This window comes from Bos indicus x Bos taurus, unplaced genomic scaffold, assembly GCF_003369695.1.
Source record: "Bos indicus x Bos taurus breed Angus x Brahman F1 hybrid unplaced genomic scaffold, Bos_hybrid_MaternalHap_v2.0 tig00000092_arrow_arrow_obj, whole genome shotgun sequence".
Classification (NCBI taxonomy): Eukaryota; Metazoa; Chordata; class Mammalia; order Artiodactyla; family Bovidae; genus Bos; species Bos indicus x Bos taurus.
The window spans coordinates 1-13,995 of record NW_020867116.1 but is presented as its reverse complement, the minus strand read 5'-3'; the positions used below and the strand labels follow the sequence as shown (position 1 = coordinate 13,995).

The following is a 13,995-nucleotide window of genomic DNA, read 5'->3' as shown; positions in this document are numbered from 1 at the left end:
GGAACACATGTATACCTGTGGCGGATTCATTTTGATATTTGGCAAAACTAATACAATTATGTAAAGTTTAAAAATAAAATTAGAAAAAAAAAAAGAAAAAAAAAAACTCAACATTCAAAAAACCAAGATCATGGCATTGGGTTCCATTGCCTCAAGGCAAATAGATGGGGAAACAATAGAAACAGTGAGAGACTTTATTTTCTTGGGCTCCAAAATCACTGCAGATGGTGAGTGCAGCCATGAAATTAAAAGATGCTTGCTCTTTGGAGGAAATGATATGACCAACCTAGACAGCATATTAAAAAGCAGAGACATTACTTTTCCAACAAAGGTCCATCTAGTCAAAGCTATGGTTTTTCCAGTAGCCATGTATAGATGTGAGAGTTGGAGCACACATAAGGCTGAGCACCAAAGAATTGATGCTTTTCAACTATGGTGTTGGAGAAGACTCTTGAGAGTTCCTTGAACTGCAAGGAGATTAACCAGTCAATCCCACAGGAAATCAATCCTTACTATTCATTGGAAAGATTGATGCTAAAGCACCAATACTTTGGTACCTGATGCAAAGAGCTGACTCATTAGAAAAGACCCTGATGCTGGGAAAGATTGAAGGCAGGAGAAGGGGACGACAGACTACGAGATGGTTGGATGGCATCACTGCCTCAATGGACATGAGTTTGAGCAAGCTCTGGGAGATAGTGAAGGACAGGGAAGCCTAGCAAGCTGCAGTCCCTGTGGTTGCAAAGAGCTGGATATGACTGTTGGGTGACAGAACAACAACAACAACAAAAAGAATAAAAGACCTAGGAATAAATTTACCCAAGGAAGTGAAAGACGTGTATACTGGAAACTATAAGACACTGATGAAAGAAACTGAAAACATAAATAATAGGGTAGATATACTATGCTCATGCATGGAATGATTAACACTGTTAAAAATGTCCATACCATCCAAAGCAATCTAAAGATTCAGTGGAATTCCTAGAAAAATACCCATGCACTTTTCACAGAAACAGAACAAATAATCCTAAAATTTGTACACAACTACAAAAGACCTCGAATAGCAAAACAATCTTCAGAAATAAGAACAAAGCTAGACTTATCATACTCCTTCATTTTAAACTATATTACAAAACTATAAGTAATCAACATAATATGATACTGGCATAAAAGCTGACACATAAACCAATGTAATAGAATCAAGATCCCAAAAATAAACCAGTGCCTATTTGGTCAACAAATATTTTACAAGGAAGCCAATAATATTCAACAGAAGAAGGACGTCTCTTCAATAAATGATGCAGGAAAAACTGCATCACTGGAGTTTTCTGGACAGCCATATGTAAAAGAATTAAGCTGAACCACTATCTTACACTGTATACAAAAATTAACTCAAAATGGATTAAGAACTTGGACAAAAGACATGAAACCATAAAACTCCTAAAAGAAAATATAAGCAATACACTCCTGGAAACCATTCTTGGCAATGATTCTTCAGACTTGACACAAAAAGGAAAACATAACAACAAAATATAAAATAAAGTGTGGCTACATCAAACTAAAAAGCTCCTGTACAGCAAAGGAAACTGTTAACAAAATAAAAAAGCAACCTATCCTATGGAAGAAAATATTTGCAAATCATGTCTGATAAGGGATTAATATTCAAAATATATAAAGAACTCATATAACTCAACAGCAAAACAAACAGTTCAATTAAAAACTGGCAAAGGATCTGAACGGATACTTTTGCGAAAAAGACTGACATACAGACAGCTAAGAGGTATTGAAAGGCATTCAACATCACTAATTATCAGGGAAATGCTCAACAGCAATGGGATATTATCTCTTTCTTAAAATGGCTATTATTTGAAAGACAAGGAATAACAGCTGTTGGCAAGGATATAGAGAAAAGGGCACCCTTGTGCACTGTTAGTGAGATTGTAAATTGTGCAAGCACTATGAAAAACATAATGAGGTTTGGGATTGGCATGTATACACTACTATATTTAAAACAGCTAGCCTCTCCAGAAAGCAGGAATAGAAGGAACATACCTCAACATAATAAAAGCTATATATGACAAACCCACAGCAAACATTATCCTCAATGGTGAAAAATTGAAAGCATTTCCCCTAAAGTCAGGAACAACACAAGGGTGCCCACTTTCACCACTAGTATTCAACATAGTTTTGGAAGTTGTGGCTGCAGCAATCAGAGCAGAAAAAGAAATAAAAGGAATCCAAATTGGAAAAGAAGAAGTAAAACTCTCACTGTTTGCAGATGACATGGTCCTCTACATAGAAAACCCTAAAGACTCCACCAGAAAATTGCTAGAACTAATCAGTGATTATAGTAAAGTTGTAGGATATAAAATCAACACACAGAAATCCCTTGCATTCCTATACACTAATAATGAGAAAATAGAAAGAGAAATTAAGGAAACAATTCCATTCACCATTGCAACGAAAAGAATAAAATACTTAGGAATATATCTATCTAAAGAAACTAAAGACCTATATATAGAAAACTATAAAACACTGGTGAAAGAAATCAGAGGACACTAATAGATGGAGAAATATACCATGTTCATGGATTGGAAGAATCAATATAGTAAAAATGAGTATACTACCCAAAGCAATTTATAGATTCAATGCAATCCCTATCAAGCTACCAACGGTATTTTTCACAGAGCTAGAACAAATAATTTCACAATTTGTATGGAAATACAAAAAACCTCGAATAGCCAAAGCGATCTTGAGAAAGAAGAATGGAACTGGAGGAATCAACCTGCCTGACTTCAGGCTCTACTACAAAGCCACAGTCATCAAGACAGTATGGTACTGGCACAAAGACAGAAATATAGATCAATGGAACAAAATAGAAAGCCCAGAGATAAATCCACGCACATATGGATACCTTATCTTTGACAAAGGAGGCAAGAATATACAATGGAGAAAAGACAATCTCTTTAACAAGTGGTGCTGGGAAAACTGGTCAACCACTTGTAAAAGAATGAAACTAGAACACTTTCTAACACCTTACACAAAAATAAACTCAAAATGGATTAAAGGTCTAAACATAAGAGGGAAGGCGCCAAGATGGCGGAGGAGTAGGACGGGGAAAACACTTTCTCCCCCACAAATTCATCAAAAGAGCATTTAAACGTCGAGTAAATTCCACAAAACAACTTCTGAATGCCGGCAGAGGACATCAGGCACCCAGAAAAGCAACCCAACTCCTTGAAAGGAGGTAGGAAAAAATATTAAAGACAATAAAAGAGACAAAAGAGGGAGGGACGGAGTTCCGTCCCGTGAAGGGAGTCTTAAAAAGAGAGAAGTTTCCAAACACCAGGAAACCTTCTCACTGCCAAATCCGTGCCGAGCTTTGGAAGCACAGAGGGCAACATAACAGGGAGAAAAAATAAATAAACAATTAAAACTCGCAGATTGCGAGCCCTACGGTAACTCCCCCAGCGGAGAAGCAGCGCAGACGCCTGCATCCGCCATTAGCAAGCGGGGGCTGGGCAGGGAGGCGCGGCGCGGGCTGCATCGCTGAGAGTAAGAATCTGGCCTGAATACCCTGAGCACTATCTGAGCGAAATAATTTGGGCTAGCAAACCAGACTGTGGGATATCTACCATGCGAAAAGCCAGCCCTAACCTAAGACACCGCCAGCCCGCGCACGGAACAAAGGACTAAACAGAGATAGTCAGCTGCAGACCTTCCCCCTCCGGTGACAGGCAGCCAGAGCCGGAAGGGGGCAATCGCAGCCCCAGAGAGACATTATCTATAAAACTGGCTTCTTTGCTAACTAAAACTTATTGGGGTCTGGACGGTCAACATCTGCCTGAGAAGGTGTACCGGTTTTACACCCAGATAACCGAGTGGCGGGGAGGCGATAAGTCACAGCATTGGCGCTCGCCAAACACCTCATCACCTGAGCTGCTCGGACCTGGGAAGAGCACAAAACGCAGGCCCAACTGAGTCTCCGCCTCTGAGGACTACCTGAGTGCTTGAACTTGAGCGGCATGGACCTGGGAGGCGCATGCAACCCAGGGCCAGCCTCGGATTGTTCCCGGCGGAACAACCTAGAGCCTGAGCAGTGTGGGCAGGGAGGCTACACGCGCCGTGAGCGGGGGCAGACCCAGTGTGGCTGAGGCACTGCGAGCGCACGCCAGTGTCATTTGTTTGCAGCATCCCTCCCTCCCTCCCCACAGCGCGACTGAACAAAGAGAAGAAATACAGCTCCACCCACCAGAACACCGACACAAGCTTCCCTAACCAGGAAACCTTGACAAGCCACCTCTACATACCCACACACAGCGAGGAAACGCCACAATAAAGAGAACTCCACAAACTGCCAGAATACAGAAAGGACTCCCAAACTCAGCAATTTAAACAAGATGAAGAGACAGAGGAATACCCAGCAGATAAAGGAACAGGATAAATGCCCACCAAACCAAACAAAAGAGGAAGAGATAGGGAATCTACCTGATAAAGAATTCCAAATAATGATAGTGAAATTGATCCAAAATCTTGAAATTAAAATGGAATCACAGATAAATAGCCTGGAGACAAGGATTGAGAAGATGCAAGAAAGGTTTAACAAGGACCTAGAAGAAATAAAAAAGAGTCAATATATAATGAATAATGCAATAAATGAAATTAAAAACACTCTGGAGGCAACAAATAGTAGAATAACAGAGGCAGAAGATAGGATTAGTGAATTAGAAGATAGAATGGTAGAAATAAATGAATCAGAGAGGATAAAAGAAAAACGAATTAAAAGAAATGAGGACAATCTCAGAGACCTCCAGGACAATATTAAACGCTACAACATTCGAATCATAGGGGTTCCAGAAGAAGAAGACAAAAAGAAAGACCATGAGAAAATACTTGAGGAGATAATAGTTGAAAACTTCCCTAAAATGGGGAAGGAAATAATCACCCAAGTCCAAGAAACCCAGAGAGTCCCAAACAGGATAAACCCAAGGAGAAACACCCCAAGACACATATTAATCAAATTAACAAAGATCAAACACAAAGAACAAATATTAAAAGCAGCAAGGGAAAAACAACAAATAACACACAAGGGAATTCCCATAAGGAAAACAGCTGATCTTTCAATAGAAACTCTTCAAGCCAGGAGGGAATGGCAAGACATACTTAAAATGATGAAAGAAAATAACCTACAGCCCAGATTATTGTACCCAGCAAGGATCTCATTCAAGTATGAAGGAGAAATCAAAAGCTTTTCAGACAAGTAAAAGCTGAGAGAATTCTGCACCACCAAACCAGCTCTCCAACAAATACTAAAGGATATTCTCTAGACAGGAAACACAAAAATGGTGTATAAACTCGAACCCAAAACAATAAAGTAAATGGCAACGGGATCATACTTATCAGTAATTACCTTAAACGTAAATGGGTTGAATGCCCCAACCAAAAGACAAAGACTGGCTGAATGGATACAAAAACAAGACCCCTACATATGTTGTCTACAAGAGACCCACCTCAAAACAGGGGACACATACAGACTGAAAGTGAAGGGCTGGAAAAAGATTTTCCATGCAAATAGGGACCAAAAGAAAGCAGGAGTCACAATACTCGTATCAGATAAATTAGACTTTAAAACAAAGGCTGTGAAAAGAGACAAAGAAGGTCACTACATAATGATCAAAGGATCAATCCAAGAAGAAGATATAACAATTATAAATATATATCCACCCAACATGGGAGCACCGCAGTATGTAAGACAAATGCTAACAAGTATGAAAGGAGAAATTAACAATAACACAATAATAGTGGGAGACTTTAATACCCCACTCACACCTATGGATAGATCAACTAAACAGAAAATTAACAAGGGAAAAAAAATATATCTATAAAGTTCACTAAAGCAAAGCACAGTAAAATTTAAAAAAATAAATAAATAAATAAACATAAGACCAGAAACTATAAAACTAGAGGAGAACATAGGCAAAACACTCTCCGACATACATCACAGCAGGATCCTCTATGACCCACCTCCCAGAATATTGGAAATAAAAGCAAAAATAAACAAATGGGACCTAATTAAACTTAAAAGCTTCTGCACAACAAAGGAAACTATAAGCAAGGTGAAAAGACAGCCTTCAGAATGGGAGAAAATAATAGCAAATGAAGCAAGTGACAAACAACTAATCTCAAAAATATACAAGCAACTCCTAGAGCTCAATTCCAGAAAAATAAATGATCCAATCATTTGGCCCAATGACTGGGCCAAAGAACTAAATAGACATTTCTCCAAAGAAGACATACAGATGGCTAACAAACACATGAAAAGATGCTCAACATCACTCATTATCAGAGAAATGCAAATCAAAACCACTATGAGGTACCATTTCATGCCAGTCAGAATGGCTGCGATCCAAAAGTCTACAAGCAATAAATGCTGGAGAGGATGTGGAGAAAAGGGAACCCTCTTACACTGTTGGTGGGAATGCAGACTAGTACAGCCACTATGGAGAACAGTGTGGAGATTCCTTAAAAAACTGGAAATAGAACTGCCTTATGATCCAGCAATCCCACTGCTGGGCATACACACTGAGGAAACCAGAATTGAAAGAGACACGTGTACCCCAATGTTCATTGCAGCACTGTTTATAACAGCCAGGACACGGAAGCAACCTAGATGTCCATCAGCAGATGAATGGATAAGAAAGCAGTGGTACATATACACAATGGAGTATTACTCAGCCATTAAAAAGAATACATTTGAATCAGTTCTAATGAGATGGATGAAACTGGAGCCTATTACACAGAGTGAAGTAAGCCAGAAAGAGAAACACCAATACAGTATACTAACGCATATATATGGAATTTAGAAAGATGGTAACAATAACCCTGTATATGAGATAGTAAAAGAGACACTGATGTATAGAACAGTCCTTTGGACTCTGTGGGAGAGGGAGAGGGTGAGATGATTTGGGAGAATGGCATTGAAATATGTATAATATCATATATGAAACGAGTCGCCAGTCCAGGTTCGATGCACGATGCTGGATGCTTGGGGCTGGTGCACTGGGATGACCCGGAGGGATGGTATGGGGAGGGAGGAGGGAGGGGGGTTCGGGATGGGGAACACATGTATGCCTGTGGCAGATTCATTTCGATATATGGCAGAACCAATACAATACTGTAAAGTTTAAAAATAAAATTAAAAAAAAAAATAAAATAAACAAAATAAAACAGCTAGCCAACAAGGACCTACTGTATAGCACAGAGAATTTGGCTCAGTATGCTTCAATAACCTAAATAGGAAAAGAATTTGATAAAGAACAGATACGTATATGTGTAGAACTGAATCACTTTGCTGTACACTTGAAACTAACACATCATTGTTAATCAACTATACTGCAATACAAAATTTTAAATATTTTTAAAAGATAATAAAATAAAATAGAACTACCACCCAATCCAACAATTCTACTTCTGGGTATTTATCAGAAGGAAATGAAAATCTAACTCAAAAAGATATCTGTACCTTCATATTTACTCCAGAATTATTTTACAATAGCCTAGACATAGAAACAACCTAACTGTCCACTGATGGATGAGTGGATAAAGAAAATATGATATACATAGACATAAAACAGAATGGTACTCAACCATATTAAAAGAATGAAATCTAGCCATTTGTGACAGCATGTATGGACATCAAAGGCATTATGCTGATTGAAACAAGTCAGAGAAAGACAAATACTACACACTCGCACTAAAAAACAGAAATCTAAAACAAACAAACAAAAATACTGAACACATAGAAACAGGGAACAGATTGGTGGTTGCCAAGTTCAGAGGTGTGGGGTGGGCAGAATCGATGAAGGCGCTCCAAAGGTCAAACTTTCATTATAAAATAAGATCTGAGGATGTAATGCACAGCATGGTGATTATAGTTAATATTACTCTACTGTGTATTTGAAAGCTGCTAAGAGGGTAGATCTCTAAAATTCTCATCAGAAGAAAAAAAGTTTTTGTAACTATGTGTGGTGACACATTAACTAGACTTATTGTGGTGATCATTTCACAATATATAGAGATACTGAATAATTATGTTGTATACATGAACCCTAAGATAACATTTTATGTCCATTATATCTCAATAAAAAGGAAAGAAAATAATCAAACAATATTCTATATACAATAAACTCACTTCAAATACAATGACATAAGTTTACAGTAAAAGGATAGAAATAGCTATAACATGTAAACATTAATTTGTTTTTAAAAAGTATGAGTAGCTATGCTAACATCACATAAGGTCAATTTCAGAGCAAAGAAAATTACTGGAGATAAGTAAAAACATTACATAATGATAAAGGGGTCAATCCATGGAAGGTATAACAATTCTAAATGTGTGCATACCAAACCACAGACCCTAAAAATACAGAAAGCCAAAACTAATGACGCTAGAAAGAGATTTCTAATTATATCCATAATTAGAGTTGGAGTTCCTAACTCACTCTACTCTAGGGATTTGACAAGAATTACCAGACAAAAATTAGCAAGAATATAGAACTCAACAACACAATCAACCAGTATTTAGTTGACAAATATAAAGCATTCCACTCAGAAGGAAAAGAATGCACATGTTCTTCCATAGTCTATAGAGTATCTACCAAGAAAGATCATATCCTAGGCCACAGAACAAATCTCAACAAATTTAAAAGAATTAAAATCATAAGTGTGTGTTTTCTGATCATAATGGAGTCAAAGCTGGAAATTTTCTCGTTTTTGATTTCTAAACACTTGCCACTTAACTAAAATACTTCTAAGTAATTGATGATTCAAAGAAGTCTCAAAGACAATTTTTAAAACTACATATGACTGACTGAAAATTCAAACACACATATCAAAACGTGTGGAAATAGTTAAGACTGTGCTGGGAGGATAATTAATAACACTAAATGTACACCTTAGAAAAGAGAATGAAAATTCTCAAATCAATAACATGCTCCCACTTCAAAAAACTAGGAAAAAATAGCAAAATAAGCTCAAAGAAATACTAAGATAATTCAGGATAAAATGGAAAGAATAAAACAAAAGCAATTAAACAAAAGCTAGTTCCTCAAAAAAAAAACAATAAAAATTTATAAACCACTAGTAAGACAGACTACAAACTATCCAAATAAAATAGAATGCTAAAGTAGTCCTATAACTAATTTTAAAAAGTGAATCTGTGATATAAAATCTCATAGTCTCCATTAGAAAATACTTACAAACATTGAAAGAATTAACACTAATTTTATACAAAATATTCCAGAAAACAGATGTAGAGAGAACCTTTCTCAGTTCATTTTATGAATCCAGTACTACCCTACTATGAAAAGCAAACAAGACAATACAAATAGAAAGTTCACTCAAAAAGGAATCTGTATTTAAATATAAAATGTATAACTATAATTTAGGGAAAAAAAAGAAAATAAGATACAAAGTGAGACAAAGAGTTCTAAAAGGTGATATCAAAGCAGCACAATCTATAAAGGAGAAACTGATAAACTGGACTCTAAAAGTCCGATTAAGTGGGTGAAAAGATAAGCTGAAGACTGGAAGAAGATAAATATAATATTACACCATTTATATGTGGAATCTAAAATATGATACAAACGAACTTACTTACAAAACAGAAACAGGCTGACAGTCATAGAAACGAAACATGGTTACTAAAAGGGATAGACAGGGGAACAATAAATTAGGAGTTTATGATTAGCAGATACAAACTAGTATATATAAAACAGATAAACAACAGGGTCCTACCATACAGCATAGGAAACTATATACAATATCTTGTTAATAAACTATAATGGATAAGAATAGAAAAGATATATATATATATATGAATCATTTTACTGTATGTCAGAAACTAATACATTACAAATTAACTACTTAAATTTTTTAAATGTTTAAAATAAAATAACAAACAAAAGAAAAAGACTGAAGAAAATAATGCAAATCATATATCTGACAAAAGATTAGTATCTAAAATATACAAGAATACCATAATGAGACATCACCAGAAAATGATCAGAATGGCTACAGTAACACTAAATGCTGGTAATGATATAGAGATACAGAATCACTCATATACTACTGGTGGGAATAAAAATGTTATGACCACTCTGGACAACAGTTTGGGATTTTCTCATAAAACTAAACATGCAACTATTGCACAACCCCTGCAGCTGCTCTCCCGGACATTTATACAAGAGAAATGAAAATTTATGTTCACACAAAAATATGTACACAAATGTTCATAGCTGCTTTAATCATAATCAGAAACTGAAAATCCAGATATCCTTCAGCAAGTGAAAGGTTAAACAAGCTGTGGTACATCCCTACCATGGAACATTACTCAACAATAAAAAAAATTCAACTATTAATACATACAACAACTTCAATGAGTCTTCAGAGAATTATGCTGAGTGAAAAAAGCAAACCTCAAAAGGTTACATACAGTATGATTTCATTTATATAACATTTTTAAAGTGACAAAATTATTGAAACAAAGAACAAACAAGTGATTGTCAGGAGTCAAAGATGAGGCTGAGGGAACTGGAGGGTAAGGATGCGGCTCTAAAAGGGCAACATGAGAAATCTCTGCAGTGATAGAAATGCTCTTTACCTTGAGTATATCAATTTCCTGGTTGTAGTAGTATACTCTTGCCTGGAAAATCCCATGGACGGAGGAGCCTGATAGGCTGCAGTCCATGAGGTCGCTAAGAGTCGGACATGACTAAGTGACTTCATTTTCCCTTTTCACTCTCATGCACTGGAGAAGGAAATGGCAACCCACTCCAGTGTTCTTGTGTGGAGAATCCCAGGGACGGGGGAGTCTGGTGGGCTGCCGTCTATGGGGTCGCACAGAGTCGGACACGACTGAAGCGACTTAGCAGCAACAGCAGTAGTATACTAATAGTTTAAGATATTTCTATTGGGGGAAATCGGATAAAAAGTACATGGGATTCTTCTATATTACTTCTTAAAAACTGCACAAGTCTATAATTATCTTAAAAGTTTATTTACAAAACTGGGATGACACTAAAACAAAATCTGGGAGGATATTTATAACTCTACAGGCATATATTAGAAAAGAAGAAATTTCTCAAATCCATGACCTCAGTTTTCACCTTAGAACACCAGAAGAAGAAGATAAAATGAAACCCAAGATTAATCAATAGAAAGGAAATAAAAAAGACCAAATCAGGAATCAATGAAATAAAATATAGGAAAATAATACAGAAAAACAATAAAACCAAAAATTGCTTCTTATGAAAATCAGTACAGTTAATAAGCTTCTAGCTAGACTAACCAGGGAAAAAAACACAAAACACAAATCACCAATATCAAGGATTTTAAAAGGGACATGAATACTTATCTCACAACATTAAAAATATACCAATTAATTTGATGACATGGGTTACTCATGTCTAAAGAAACAATAAAATTTATTTGGTCATAAATATTTCACTTACCTGAATATTTAAGGAAATTTAATTGGCATTAATATAGTAAATAATGAACCAAAAATTAAGGATACATTCGTATAGCACCAGTTCTCGTCCCAATAGCCAAGATTTTCTGAACTGGATCAAAGGCTAATGTGGTGGGCTGATAAGGAAAACCATGCCGAACTGTCTGAAAGAGAAAATACTGAAAATAGTCATCAGGGAAATAAAAATTAAAGTCACAACAAGATACCACTATCCAACCAGCAGAATGACTAAAATAATTATTTAGTTTTATAAAAAAGACCACCAAGGTGTTTGGCAGGAGTGTTAAATCACAAACACTTGGAAAAACATGTTGCAGTTCTTTAAAAACTAAACATATACCTGTCCTATGACCTAGAAAGTTCACTCCTATGTATGTAACCAAGAAAATAACAAGAATATGTCCACATATTAATTGGTGTAAGTACACCCCTAACAGCTTTAACAACCTAGAAAAAACTCAAATGACAAACAAGAGAAGCAAACATCAAAACTGTGGTATATGCATACAATAGAATAACTCAACAATTAAATAATAAAAAACTAATGACAGAAACGAAAACATGGATGATTCTCAAGAACAATTATGCTAGTAAAGGAAGCAATACACAAAAGAGTAGGTATAGTATGATTACAAATAATATAAACAAGCAAACAACCTATGGTGAAAAAAATCAGAACTGTTTTGACTTTGATCACTTGGTTTGACAAGTGGTTGACTTGAGGAGAACTGACTAGAAAGAGCATAAAGGAACTTTACTAAGTGAAGGTAATATTCTATATTCTGATAAGGTTTGAATTTTACATGTGTATACTTTAGTCAAAACTCATAAAATGGTATAGCATATAATAATATGAGTATTCCAGTATAATTCTTTCAACTCCACTGTATGTTTGAAAGGTTTCATAATATCACAATGGGGAAAGAAAGAAAGAAAAATATAAAGAGCTCATAATATGACAAAAGAGATAAGACTAACATGTAAAAAAGGAATATGCAATATTAGATTAATTAATTTCAAAACGAAATATGCTAGAACCTTTAAAAAAAATAGACAACCCACATAAGTCAGGAAAAAAGAGATTCTATATCTTGTTCAGTCAAATATTTAGTGGTCCAAAAACTACTTTTAATGGAAATATTTTTATAATATATTGCTTTTGTAAATATTCAAAGATGAAAGATTAAAGATAGCATGTAGTTTATCTAAAATTCATTCCCCAGATAAAACAAAGTAGAGTTCATTGCATAATTCCTCATTTTCCTTTAACGCATGTAAGAACATATATGCAAAAGCATATAATATATAACCAAATCTGTATTTTTCTTACTTAATAGCATATTATGGAAATATTTCCACAAAACAATACGTTTAGATGTTCTTCAACCTATTTAAAGATTGTAGAGCTCATTATAGTATGAATATACCACAATGTCTTTAACCAACGAACTATTGTTCTATAATCTCCAAAGAATCTCAACTAAATTGGCAAAAAATATACTTAGCAACAAAACCCACTTCTATTCATGATCCTTAACTGAGGTGTTTCCCTCTTCGTTCTCAATTGTCTTTGTTTTGACTTATAAACAAAATGTCAAGAGGAAGATACTCTAAATTCTCATGCAGATCAATGTGGGATAACAATAATCAGAATATAGTTTCTCTCAAAAAAAAAAAAAACAAGAGGTAGGTATACTTCCCAATCATTTTATGGCCAATATTACCCTGATCCTGGAAACTAAGTCATCACAAGAAAAGAAAACTAAAGACCACTAATTATTAATAATATGGATATAAAATTCCCTCCCCAAAATATTAGCAAGCCACTCATCAGCAGAAAAGTGGAAGATTTACTGAGCATGGCCCTGCCCACCAGACCAAAGACCCACTTTTCCTGATAGCCAGTCTCTCCCATCAGAAAGCTTACACAAGCTTCTTATCCTCATCCATCAGAGGGCAGACAGAATGAAAACCACAATCACAGAAAACTAAGAAAAATCATGACAAGGATCAGTGTAACTCAATGAAGCTATGAGCAATGCCATGCAGGGGTCATCCAAGATAGATGGGTCATGGTGGAGAGTTCTGACAAAAACGTGGTCCACTAGAGAAGGAAAAATACTTCCGCATTCTTGCCATAAGAATCCCATGAACAGTATGAAAAGGCAAAAAGATCTGACACTGAAAGATGAAACCCCCAGGTCAGTAGGTGTCCAATATGCTACTGAAAAACAGCAGAGAAATAGCTCCAGAAGGAATGAAGAGGCTGAGCCAAAACAAAAACACCATCCAGTTGTGGACATGTCTGGTGGTGAAAGTAAACTCCAATGCTGTAAAAAACACACTGTATAGGAATCTGGAATGTTAGAGCCATGAATCAAGGTAAACTGGAAGTGGTCAAACAGGAGATTGCAAGAGTAAACATCAACATTTTAGGAATTACTGAACTAAAATGGATGGTATGG

General features: G+C 35.8%; 1 long non-coding RNA gene across 1 annotated transcript in view; it reads right to left on the bottom strand.

Annotated features, from left to right (window-relative positions):
- The window catches only part of LOC113888567, a 31,762-nt gene extending 20,089 nt beyond the window's left edge, over positions 1-11,673 (bottom strand). Inside the window, exon 1 of the long non-coding RNA XR_003510012.1 lies at positions 11,576-11,673. This is a non-coding gene — a long non-coding RNA (uncharacterized LOC113888567). The remainder of the gene's footprint in view (positions 1-11,575) is intronic.
- Between the last annotated feature and the right edge of the window lie 2,322 nt (positions 11,674-13,995).